Source organism: Balaenoptera borealis (genome assembly GCF_965194805.1).
Source record: "Balaenoptera borealis genome assembly, chromosome: 8".
Lineage (NCBI taxonomy): Eukaryota > Metazoa > Chordata > Mammalia > Artiodactyla > Balaenopteridae > Balaenoptera > Balaenoptera borealis.
Window position 1 is genome coordinate 91437270 of NC_138865.1, and position 12349 is coordinate 91449618.

The 12349-nt window shown below is 37.8% G+C and overlaps 1 long non-coding RNA gene across 3 annotated transcripts in view; it reads left to right on the forward strand.

Annotated features, from left to right (window-relative positions):
* LOC309634304 overlaps positions 1-12349 on the forward strand; it is a 265444-nt gene that overhangs the window by 123302 nt on the left and 129793 nt on the right. The window lies entirely within an intron of this gene.

The window sequence follows — 12349 nt, forward strand, 5'->3', positions numbered from 1 at the left end:
TGGGTCCAGCAGGTTCCCCCTGCTTTGTGAGACCTGAGTGGGCCTCCTGGAAATTGTCCTGCAAAGCTGGGGAAGTCACATGTCCACCTTGGGATCTCTTTTAACAACTGGAGAATGTAGGCCCTCTTAGTGTGATGCTGTGCCAGCCTGGGGGAGGGGCAATGTGTTCAAAGTGAAACCTCTCCTCTTACCCTTCTAAGGTGGTCTTTCTTGGTCTCTGTGGTCCAGGGGTGTGTTTCAGCCTTACCCCCAGGGTTCTGGGTTATTCACAGTGGCAAGCTATCTACGGATAGATGCTAGATGGTCTTCTTGCGTCAGGGACTGAGGTCAAGAACAACCTATGTCACCATCTTGATGATGTCATTAACCTGGGTTTCATTATTTTCATCTCTTATCTCTCTAGATTTCATTTTAGGTCATTTTAAGTATCTATTTTGTTGTCCACTTATTCTCTTTTTAGCTGTGTTTTATTTTATCCCTTCATTGAAGTTTTAATTTCATTTATTTTAATATTTATTTCTAGAATTCTACTTGGTTCCAATTCTGTGTGCCTAATTACTCTTTCTGGGCTCTTGTTTCTTTCTCATATTTTCAAGCCTCTCTTTTATTTATTTAAATTATATTCAATATGGTTATTTTATTTTTGGTACTTGAGAATACCATTTGCAGATCTTTTTTGGGTCTGTTATATGTTTCTCACTCATAATGCATTATTTTCCTTGTGTGTTTAGTAACTTTTCTTTCTACTGTGGTCTCTTCATTTTCTTTGGAATCTTATCTCTGGGAAATAGATGAGCTCTGGATTGACACTGGGTTCCTCTAGGAAGGATTAGCATTGGTTTCTGCCAGTTGCTTAGTGGAACTACCAAATTGGGACCACCTTGAGTTAAATTCTCTGCTTGAGGACTTTTGTTCTCAAAGGTAGTATGAATTCGGACTGTATATAAACTCATGTGCAAACTAGCTTGTTATTAATTATCAGGGGATTTTTTTTACCCCCTCTATCTAGTAATAAAGCAAAAACAGTCAAGATTTGGCCATCCCTTTTTGTGCAGTGGGGCTCATTTTGCTGAGACCGAGGTGCTCCAGCTTTATGTGTAGTTTTATTTGTTTGCTTATTTTTAATAAGTTATAATTTATTTACAACAGAATGGGCATTGATTGCAGATCAATTGGGAAAACACGGTGTTTTCAATAAATGGTTGCTGCAACAATAGGTTTTCCATACATTACGTTCCATAATGTAATGAGATCTTATATCACAGCATAAACAGTAGACCCTAGGAATGAGCTTCTTTCCATTGAGATCCATGTGGTCATCAAAGCAGACGCTTAAGGTCCCTACGGTTCAGCAGAAACCTCAAGATAAAAGCCAGGTTTTTTTTTTAACATCTTTATTGGAGTATAATTACTTTACAACGGTGTGTTAGTTTCTGCTTTATAACAAAGTGAATCAGCTATACATATACATATATCCCCATATCTCCTCTCTCTTGCCAATCAAAATCCCAATAGAGAGTCTCATGAAATACCACAAACTGATCTTAAAATTCTCACAGAAGAGCCAAAGATTAAGAAGAGTTATGGGGGTGAAATATACAGCATAAGAGATATGGTTAACGACATTGTAATAACTTTGTATGGGGACAGATGGTTACTATACTTATAGTGGTGATCATTTTGTAATGTATTTACATGTTGAATCACTATGCTGTACACCTGAAACTAACACAATATTGTATGTCAACTATTATTTCAATAAAAGAAAAAGAAGAGCTAAGATAAGTTTGGAATACAAAAAAAAAAAAAGCCAGTTTTGGTGTCGGCTTATCTGCCTAAGCCTGTTTTCACTGCATTTTTGGGCTTTGTATCTTACTTTCTTACCTGCTCAGTTTTACATTGAACTGCATTTAAAAAATATTTCATAATTTTATCCAACACGTTACTGTTTCAACCCTGAGAGGGCTGTTCATCCACTCTCATCCACCATAGTGCCATAAATGGAAATTCTATTTCTCTTTATTTACTCTTTAATCTTTTCCCTGTATTTTTGACATTCACTTTGATAATAAGAAACTTCAATGCAACTATAAAGTGAGACTTTCTGGTGTTTAAATGCTAACTGGGAGTATTTGAAACTTATGGAAATAACTTTATTTCTGAACCATGACAATATTTTAAAAATAGATGAGTTTCCAGCCCCTAGCTCTCTTGGTAAACTTAACATTGACTTCTAAATATTCATTTATTTCCATGTTGACTTTCTATTTCTTTCTTTTTTAGTATTAACAAATGATTTTGTTTTAAGTTTATTATTTATTTTTGGCTGCATTGGGTCTTCGTTGCTGCGTGCAGGCTTTCTCTAGTTGCGGTGCGTGGGCTTCTCATTGCGGTGCGTGGGCTTCTCATTGTGGTGGCTTCTCTTGTTGTGGAGCAGGGGCTCTAGGCGCATGGGCTTCAGTAGTTGTGGCACGCGGGCTCAGTAGTCGTGGCTCGTGGGCTCTAGAGCACAGGCTCAGTAGTTGTGGTGCACAGGCTTAGTTGCCCTGCGGCATGTGGGATCTTCCCGGACCAGGGCTTGAACCCATGTCCCCTGCGTTGGGAGGTGGATTCTTAACCACTGCGCCACCAGGGAAGTCCCAGCAAATGATTTTTAATTAAAGATAGAGAGCATCCATCCTCCACTAGCTCAACCCTTGATGAACTTTTGTTTTCCCTGCCACACAGTCATACTTTAATGCTAACGATTTTTATTATTTAGGCAGGAGCATTAAAATCATCAGTTCCCTTCAAAAAACCTCATTTAATCAACTGCATTAGTAACCTACTTAATGCAATCATAGGCTAATTGAGTGAAAAAGAGAAAACCAATACATTATGCTGGTTAAGCTATTAAAATCTGTAGGGTTTGATGGGAAAACAGAATTAAATTATAAATTCTTTGTTATATACTCTACTTCAGTTCTTTCTCCCTCAGTGGGAGAGAGTCTGTATTATAGCATTATTAGTATGTAAAACACTTAATGGTGCCTGTAAGTGTGCACACCTACATTTACAGTATTTTTATTCATGCTATACTTTGGTGTAAAGAACTATCTACATTTAAAAACATATTAAAGATAGTTTAAGACAGGAGATTAGAAAGACAGTAAGCTGATGAGATTATTCTTCTCAAGAATTTTTTTTCAGGTCACACTGGGAGAAGGTATATTTGATCTTTTCCTCCAAACTATTGGTTATTTTAAGATTACGTTAGCTAATTTCTCATAGGAGTACATCTTTCTTAGGTGGTCAAAAGCATCGTTATATCACTAAGCACACTACTATAAAGTGAAGAGCATTTTAAAGTTTGGGTATCTTACTGTTCTGATATATTGAGTTAGTTTAGCACAAACTTCCAGAAAGATATGAAAGGCCAGAGGAGGGTTTTCTCTACCTGCCTATGGTTTTCACCCAAAGGTCTTCAACATTGGCTTTGGTATTGCTTAAGAAGGTATTTCAAATGCTACCCTTGCCTTGGAGAGCCATCTGAAATATTTGCAGAGTGGTCCTTTTGTTCTGCATGTAATCTAGTCCAGACGTGGTGCCCCAGCTGGGTTAGGCGATCTTTTGTGCTCTGTAGCTTCCTATAGGAAGCACGGGTCATGTAGTCCTGATTTCTAAGTGTCTCTCCCACTAGATTACAAGGTCCTTTGCTCTGCAAGGTATCATGCACATAATAGGCATGCAATAAATGCCTATTAAGTAACTGAATATATGAATGCTTAGACTTTTTTGGGGAATGAGTTTCCTGTAGTCTTTCTTTTGTCTCTCTCTTGCCCTTATCTCAGAATGACCCCTAAAGAAAACTAAATCTAGAGAAATCCTTTATCATTTTCAGTATGGATTTGCTGGCCAAAAGAGGGTTTCAAACTCAGATTTGTGCCTATTTCTTGGAAGCTGGCATTTGACTCTGCATTAATACTCATTTTTGGCTTTTGCAACATGTAAAACTAAAACCACATGCCAATTCTTCACTTACTTGGTGAAAAGGAGCTGTGCTGTCATATTATTAAGGCCCTTTACAGTTAGGTTTTATAAGTTTGTTTTATGTGATGAATCTTGATTCTTGCTTTAACTTTTTTTAACTCGCACTTCGATTCTACACATATTTTGTCATGCATGGAACACTGAATATTCCATGTGAGACATGAAGAGGTAAGAATTAGACTCTCCTTATTCATATTTTAGAACTAATGGACAAGGAGGTGGTTGAAGTTATATCCAAGGTAGAGATGCTCTCTGGAAATGAAGGCATGTGTTTGTCATTAACCTGTTATAATTAAAGCACTAGGGAGGAGCCGGTACTCTTTCTCCACCTGTGAACACCTTTATCGCAGAAGGCAGGGCTAGGAATTTCCTAGGTTGTTTAGGTTTCTTTGTTCCCCTATTCAACAAATATTAATCGAACATCTGGCACATGCTAGGACTGTGCTTGGGGCTTGGAATCAGTACTTCTGCAGTTGTTTTCTCACTGCTGGGGAAGGGCAGACATTGTTACCACAGTGTCTGGCATATGGTAGAAACTCCATACATATTAGTTTTTGTGATTGTTATTATTCAAGTAGTCCCACATTGTGCACAGCCCAACAATGTCAGTTATACTGTGATTCCATCTCAGAGGCTTGGACAGAGGGTAACCAGATTTCAAGAAGAAAATGTGGGAACTCCACTGTACTTATTTATTTCAAATTATTTATTTCAAATTATTTATTTCAAAGAGAACCCCTGCCCCAGGAAGAGCAACAACCCACATTTGCTGAGTCAGTGCAGCAACTTCAGGGGAAGTCCAGTAAAATTGGAGGCCCCTTGGGGGCCAGTGCACAGCAGGAAGTGTAGTAAGGATCTTTGTAGACAGTATCATCCAGCCCTCCTCACTGCTGCTCAACTGTGCAGGGCCCCTCATCCATTCACTGCAGGCAACAGCAGCAGGTGCCCTGGCTCTCTGTCCGTTTCCCTGCTCCATGCTGCCTACCTCTCATAGTAGCCCACACTTCATCCAGGTGGTCTAATATGCTTTAGTATATTTTAGTATCTTTGTTTTGTTATTACTCATTTCTCTTTTAGGAGGTGCTCTTACTTACTTCTTTTGGGAGATCTTTTCTTTTCTTTTATACCTTGATGGCAAATTGGAATTCCAAGACCTAATTCAAATTGTGATACTGGTGCCTTAATTTATGAGCCTCCCACTTTAATCGGAGCATTTGGATTCAATATGGGGCTACCGTCTTAATATGAATATTTTGGTTCTGAGATTCTGCCCTAAAAATCATACCAGTGTGCTAAACTGTTAGTGATGTTTTAGGCATGCTAATCTTGGTTTATGAATTGATGTCACAGGGAAGGAGTGAGTCAGATTCCAGTCACTACTTTTCATGTCTATAGTACCTCCTATGTAATGTTCCCCCACACATGACTTTTCATTGTGAACTTTCAGAATAAAGTCATGTTCTGCTTTTTTTTTTTCTATTTGAAATAAACAAAAAACCAATTTAGCAGTAGGGAAGAAACTTTATTAATGAAATGACAACATATTTTTTAGCAGGCTCAAATTAAGGAAAACTGTTGGATACTCACCAACCACAGTGATGTTCTATCAAAAAACAGAGTGAATTAAAATTATGATCATATTTTTAGCACATTATCAGATATGTCACCTGTAGGGATTCCCATGTGCAGTGGTGATATTGTCCAATAAAATATGTCACTTTAATATGTTTTATATTGTTTTAAGTAAAAACTTGTTTAAAAGAAAACATGCATGTAATCTCAGCATTTTCCTGCACATTTTTAAGATTATCAAATTTTCAAGTCACTCCCCCATCTTTATTTTCAGTATTAAATGCCCTTGTTCAATTTAATTCAAACATTGATTGCACATTTACTATGTGTCAGTTATATCTTTCTCCCTTTTCTAAGCTCCAATAAAACGTGCTGTCTGAACCACTTATATGGCACTGATTGATGTATTTTGGTTTTTTGAGTTTGTCTTATCTACTCGACTACATTTCAAGATCTTGAAGGTTAGGGAATTATATATTTTTTATTCCCTTTACAGTGTCTAATACTTATGTACACAGTAGGCAGTCAGTAAATATTAGCTGATTGGATTAAATGAGTTAATCTATGTAACAGCACTTAGAACAATTCCTGGGACATGATAAGCAATGTTTGTGACTCGTTAGTAAAATATGAAATTATTAACTAAATAAAAAATATTCCTAAGGCTGGTATATTTTGGGAAGTGTAGTTAGGGTCTGACATGATGTTGGGCACACAGAATGGACAATAAATTTTTGGTAAATTATTCAATTGAAGATTCATATAAATCTATATAGTAGTAAGTTCACTGAGAAATTAGATCTGTTAGGAGATCTGTTTGGAGTCAACCAGACAGGACTTCAGTCACTTGGTAGAAATATTTGGGCCAAGGAAAAAGTATAGTGGGGATTAATCAGAAGGTGATAGGAAAAAGGATAATTTATCCTTGGCTGAGCATATGTTGATAAGAGTAAGGGATGTTGGAATGAACTAGAGAGGAGGACTGGGTTTCCTTCCTGGTTAGGACAGGTGGGTGGGTGGGTGGAGAATCAAGTGCTGGGAGGTAGTCAGTTCTACCTACCAATGTTCAATCTTAGATTCTATCCAGTAATGACTCTCAGCTGGCATTGTGGAGGAGGGGGTAAGGAATCTAATGCAGAGCAGAGCAGGACCAGATGCCCGAGGGTACCCCAAAATATAGTCTCAGTTGCAAGGGTAGAGTCAGATCTGGATGGGGTCATTCTAGTTGGCATCTGCTGGGGAAGTTGGTCCCTGTGCTCACACCATCATCTTTTTTGGAAGAGCTCAGTTCTTATTATTTATCATAAGTTAATGTGTCCTGAGGCCTGAAGGCATCAATTGATGGGCACCACAAATTGAATCAGACTTTCATATTCAGAGTAGTTGGTTACCAGCAAAAACAGAATCTGATACAAATTTTAACATCTAACAAAATTCTTTTCCATTTCCTTGGTGTTAATAGATGTGGATATATTGAAGGCTGATACGATTCTCTCTCTCTTTCTCTCTCTCTCTCTCTCTCTCTCTCACACACACACACACACACACACACACGTCTGTGTGTGTACATGCACATCCAACAAATTTAATTTTTTTTGAGCTTTTTTGTTAGAGCTTCAGCTGCAGCACGTTTGTCTTTGAAATTGAATGCACTGCTTTTTGTTTTTTTTAAATCCAAACTAAAATTAAAATTTCCTTTTATACTTTTAACTGGTTATGTGCCTCATCTGTTTGTGAGAACACATTTGCATGAATATCCTATATCCTATATTCAAAGTCTTTTATTACTTCTACTCTGGCTTCCAGCAATAAATACAGTCTTCACCAGGTTCTTTGGAAACCCAGATGCTAAATCCCATACTAAAAAATCTGTCCTATTGTCAAGCCATCTGGCTTTGGAGTTTTGGCCTCTCTGTTGCTCTGTACATAAGCCTTTGCTTACTCTGCTTTAGGTCACCATAAGATTCCTGACTGGCAGCTTTTGTTTTACTTCTTTGCATGAGTATGGGCACAAGCCTTTCCCAGAGTGTGTTGCCATGAGATGGCTGAGGCCAGACCACAACACTGACAAAACTAATGATGATTCAAAAACAGTGGAAGGGAAGTTTTCAACATAGAGTGTAACCTAAACAACTTCTAGATGAGGATTCTCTTATCTTCTGTAGGCCTGGATCCAGAGTGTTGGGTCCCTGATGGTGTCCTCAAGGCTGGTGACACTTTGGAGGCCAGATCTAATTACCAGATAGATAAAGGATTTTATCTTTGCCTCACTTCTCAACCCTCATTTTCTGCCCCAGGATCTGCTCTTTCTGTGAACAATTGGCAGCTAAAATATTTACTCCTTTTAAGGAAATCCCAAAGGCAAGTGATCTTGACCAGTGGCTCTCACCAGGATAATTATACCAAATTACAGTAGTCCAGCATCACCACACATAGGGGTTTTCAGGTTTAAGTAACATGGCATATCAGAGGAAGGTGTCCATACTGAGCCGTGCTGAGTTCAGTTTAATTTGCTTTTAAAGCAGTTGAATATCATACCTGCTGCCTTTCTGCTGTTGTGGGAGTCTCATATCCTTATCTACATAAGCAATTCTCAGTACACCTGCCTTTTCCTATCTCTGAACCCAGCCATTTCCCTGGGAAAAACAATGGTATTATTTAAATCCATGTATAGGAAAGAAATAGTACTCTAAAAATAAATAGTAAAGCCTTAGAGACATAATCCTGGCAAAGGCATTTTTACAATAACCCATATCACCAATAGAAATTGTATCTTCTCAGACTAAATATCTACATTTGTGTTATTTCACCATTTCCCCCAAGAATTATGCGTGAGAGCATTTAATTAACCGAAGAGCTCATCTGAGATTGTTTTTCCTTAAAAAAGATAGAATCAATCACAAAGGTGAATTCAGGTCTTCTTTAGAGAGACCAAGATGACCTGCAGCTACTTGACCAGCTGTTCTGTTTTCCTTCCTCCTTTTTGCTTCTTTCTGCTCTCGCTTTGTCCACTTTCCCCCTGTGAACTTCCTGTCCATCCGTGGATTATGTTAATGGGGACTAAACTAAGGGACCAACTTGCCACAGCAATTCCCTCTCTCTCTCTTTTGGATCTTTTTATTATGGAATATTTCAAACATCCATCATCGAATAGTAAAATGCACCTTCATGTACCCATTAACCTTTGCTCATCTTATTTCATCTGTTCTCCCCACATCTTTATTTTTTGGTAGCATATTTAAAGCAAATCCATATTATTTCACCCATAAATACACCAGTATGTTTACAATAGATAAGGACTTAAAAACACTGCTACACAGTAACAAAGATTTTATATTATCTGATTAAACAATACCTCTGAAAAATTTCATATTTGTCTCCAAAGTGCCTTTTTACAGTTGTTTTATTTGAATTAGGATCCAAACAGGGTTCATACATTACATTTGTTTGCCATCTTTCTGAAGTCTCTTGATCTCTAAAAGCCCTTACTCCACTTTTTCATGCTGTTTATTTCTTAAAGAAACCAGGACATTTTTACTGGGACATTTTTCCTGTACAGTGTTTCTTATTTTGAAGTTGGCTGATTGCATCCTCATGCCGTTGTTTAACATCATCCTCAATCTTGTTTTTTGTAGGCTGGTAACTTGATCTAGAGGCAACTAGATTTAGATTCAATTATTGGGCAAGAATAATTCACAGATGGTGAAGCACAGAATGACTGTTTTTTCTACTTTTCATACTATTTTAAGGTTGGTTACTGGGTTCAGGTGATTTAAACCAGAGTGTGTAATGTAAAGTTCACCATCAACCTGTCACTTAATGGTCTTAGCTTCCATTGGTAATTGAGGTCCAGTTCCTTTATTCATTATTATTTACATAAAGGGTGATTTTTCTAGTTCTGTTATTTCTTTTGCATTATTAGCAGGTATTCTTCTGTGACGAAGAACTTTCCTTCATCATCTCTTTGGTTTATAAAAACATTTACTAATCCTGATGGAGCATATAATGCTTTTGCTCTTGGCAGGCTGCCTCTCCCAGAATCTGCTCTGAAGCCCCTTCCCAGCTCAATGAGCCTGATGGAACACACCAGCTGCTCCCTCACATCTCACCACTGATCAGTGGCTTCCCTCCTACCACCATATTCTATTCCTTGGCAGTCTATTTTTATAACCAACTGGTGCTCAGAGGGAAGCATGGAGCCTTTTGACAAAAGAGGCTTTCCTAGCCAAAACCATGGGGTGGGACTTCTCAAAACACTCTCACACCTGTGAAGATTGCCTGCATTCATTTTGTTGCCTGCACGTTCTTGACACGTGTGTTGCAGTCCCCAGCATTGGGTGTTTTGTGAATTTTCAGGGTGTTGCTGAGTAGGCAGGCATGACATGAACTTTGCATCGTTGTTTAATACTGTCTGGAAAGCTCCCTGCTCAGGAACCCTGGAGCCGAGCCTGTTAGCCTTCTGCTTTGTGATTTCTCTATGTGGGAGGACTCCATTTGCTGTGGGCTTATAAAAAGTGCCTCGATATGTAGCTAAAGAGAAAATTCATTGCTCTATTAACAAGTAAATGTGACTCATAAATTCATATTCTGTATTGGTGCAAGTAAAAAAGAGGACAAAAATCTGTATCTTCAAATTCAGCTGCTAATTTCATGAAGTCCTTAAACATATTTTCTTTCCCTCCAGAATGGAGCAGTTAACAAGGAACGCTCTCAAAAACTAGTTACATTTTTATCCAGATTCTTCCCCAGTACACTGGAAAGCCACAGCATATTTCATTACAATTCCAGATATTCTGACATTACACTCCTTTCTTCAGATTCTCCCTTTGAAAGAGTGGTTGAAAGACTTGCTGTACAGAGGTGAAATCCTCTCTCCTATCCCTGAATCAGTTTTATAGAGTTTGCTCCATGGGCAAATTGAGTTCCACCTTTTTATGCTCTAGGATAGCTTTTAAAACATGAGCTCCAGGGTTTTCAGTGCACTTATCCATTGCTATATTTGAATTAAATTGAAAAAAATTCCAAGAATTTTGATTTCTGTGTTTTAAAAATATTTTTCTATGAATTTCTTTAGGTTAACACTTAGTATGAGTTGAGAAGGATTGATGGCTCTGCCATTGTTTGACCAATAATTATATATGTTGAAAGCCTTTGAGCAAGGTAAATATCTTCTTTTCCAGTTGCCTTTTTCCCAGAGTCTCCCCATCTGAGACAGTTGGAAAAGGCATGAAAAATGAATGTGACAGGAAGTGGCTTTAGCTCCCTGACACGCCGATATTCTGGAACTGCTTGGGATTTATTGAAGCAGAATCAGTGGCAAGAAGTATCCAGTGCTGCCAACATGTCCAGTGGGCTAAGGTACTATAAATCTATGGAATAAATAGCTGCATAGTGGTATTTTTTCACCTATTTATTAACTGGTAGATAAGTCTCTTTGTTGCCATGGCAACTTGAGAGTGGAGAAAGGAAATAGTTGGCAGGTTGTTACACAGTATCAAACTTCTTTTACTCCTTCCTACATTCAGTTTTTTTCCGTTTTGTGGGCTTGTGGCTCTACTGGCAATAGTGTATTTTTGAAAAAGGCATTGTTTAGGAATTCTCAATGTCACCTATGGCATCTGAGGGGCTCTACAGAATGCCCCTAAATACTGAAGCTCTTACCCTATAGGAGCTCACATTAAGAGCTGTGAGACTTGACATCTCACAAGGCAGAGAGGGACCTGGGAGGATTACTTAGGGATAAAAAAAATTTTCCTTTGAAAATTGTCCTTTGATTAAGAAAAGAGAAATGGATTTTCTATAGCAGAGTCTTAATACCTAAAATTGGATTTTCCTAAATACAGTAGTATTAGGACTCTAATTTATAATAAGAGTGTTCATGTATCCTTTTCAAAGAACTTTCCCATCCTCTTCCATACTAAGCTTTTCTAATTCCACTGTGATAAAGGTAAGCCTTATCTCTACGTTACAGACAGAGATGCTGAAGCAGTAAGTGTAGATGAGTAGATACAGAGCTACAAGCATGATTAGTGTTTTCTGTATCTTAAACCTGGGCCCAGTCTGTTAGGATTTTCTTGTTCCCTTCTTCCCAACCAGGATACACCGAGTATAAATATTCATTGGTGATGCTGAATAAACTTTGAATGGTTTACACAGGGTGTAACTTTTGGTTGTTTCAATATCCAGTCACACTCCAGGTTCAGTTTCCTTTGACTCACTGTAAAAGATTGGATGCACTTGTAACCTCATAATTTTTTTTTTGGTTTGTTTAAATCAAGGTTCAACAATTCAAATGCTTACAGGGCTGAGGCTGTGTAATTGAGTGTAATAGAGTGGTTGTGTGGCTTGTGGCTAATTGGAATCTCTACTTAGTATTCAAATTAAAAAAAAATTAGAGCAAGGTTCAACCCTTTGTCTGGATTGAATTCAACCAGCAGTTTCAAGACTGGCATCTCCAGAAACATTTAAATGCTTGAAAAATTATTTGCTTAACAAAAAAATATGACTCAACTATTTATATTACTTTCTTAAACATTGACAATTATACTGAATTGAAATTATTGGAATATTTGAAATATATAATTTTCTTAAATGTTGAGAGAGCATAATTAATTATGCACTTTAAAAGTCACACATTTCTTGCAAATCAAAACTACAATGCTATATCATCTCACACCGGTCAGAATGGCCATCATCAAAAAATCTAGAAACAATAAATGCTGGAGAGGGTGTGGAGAAAAGGGAACCC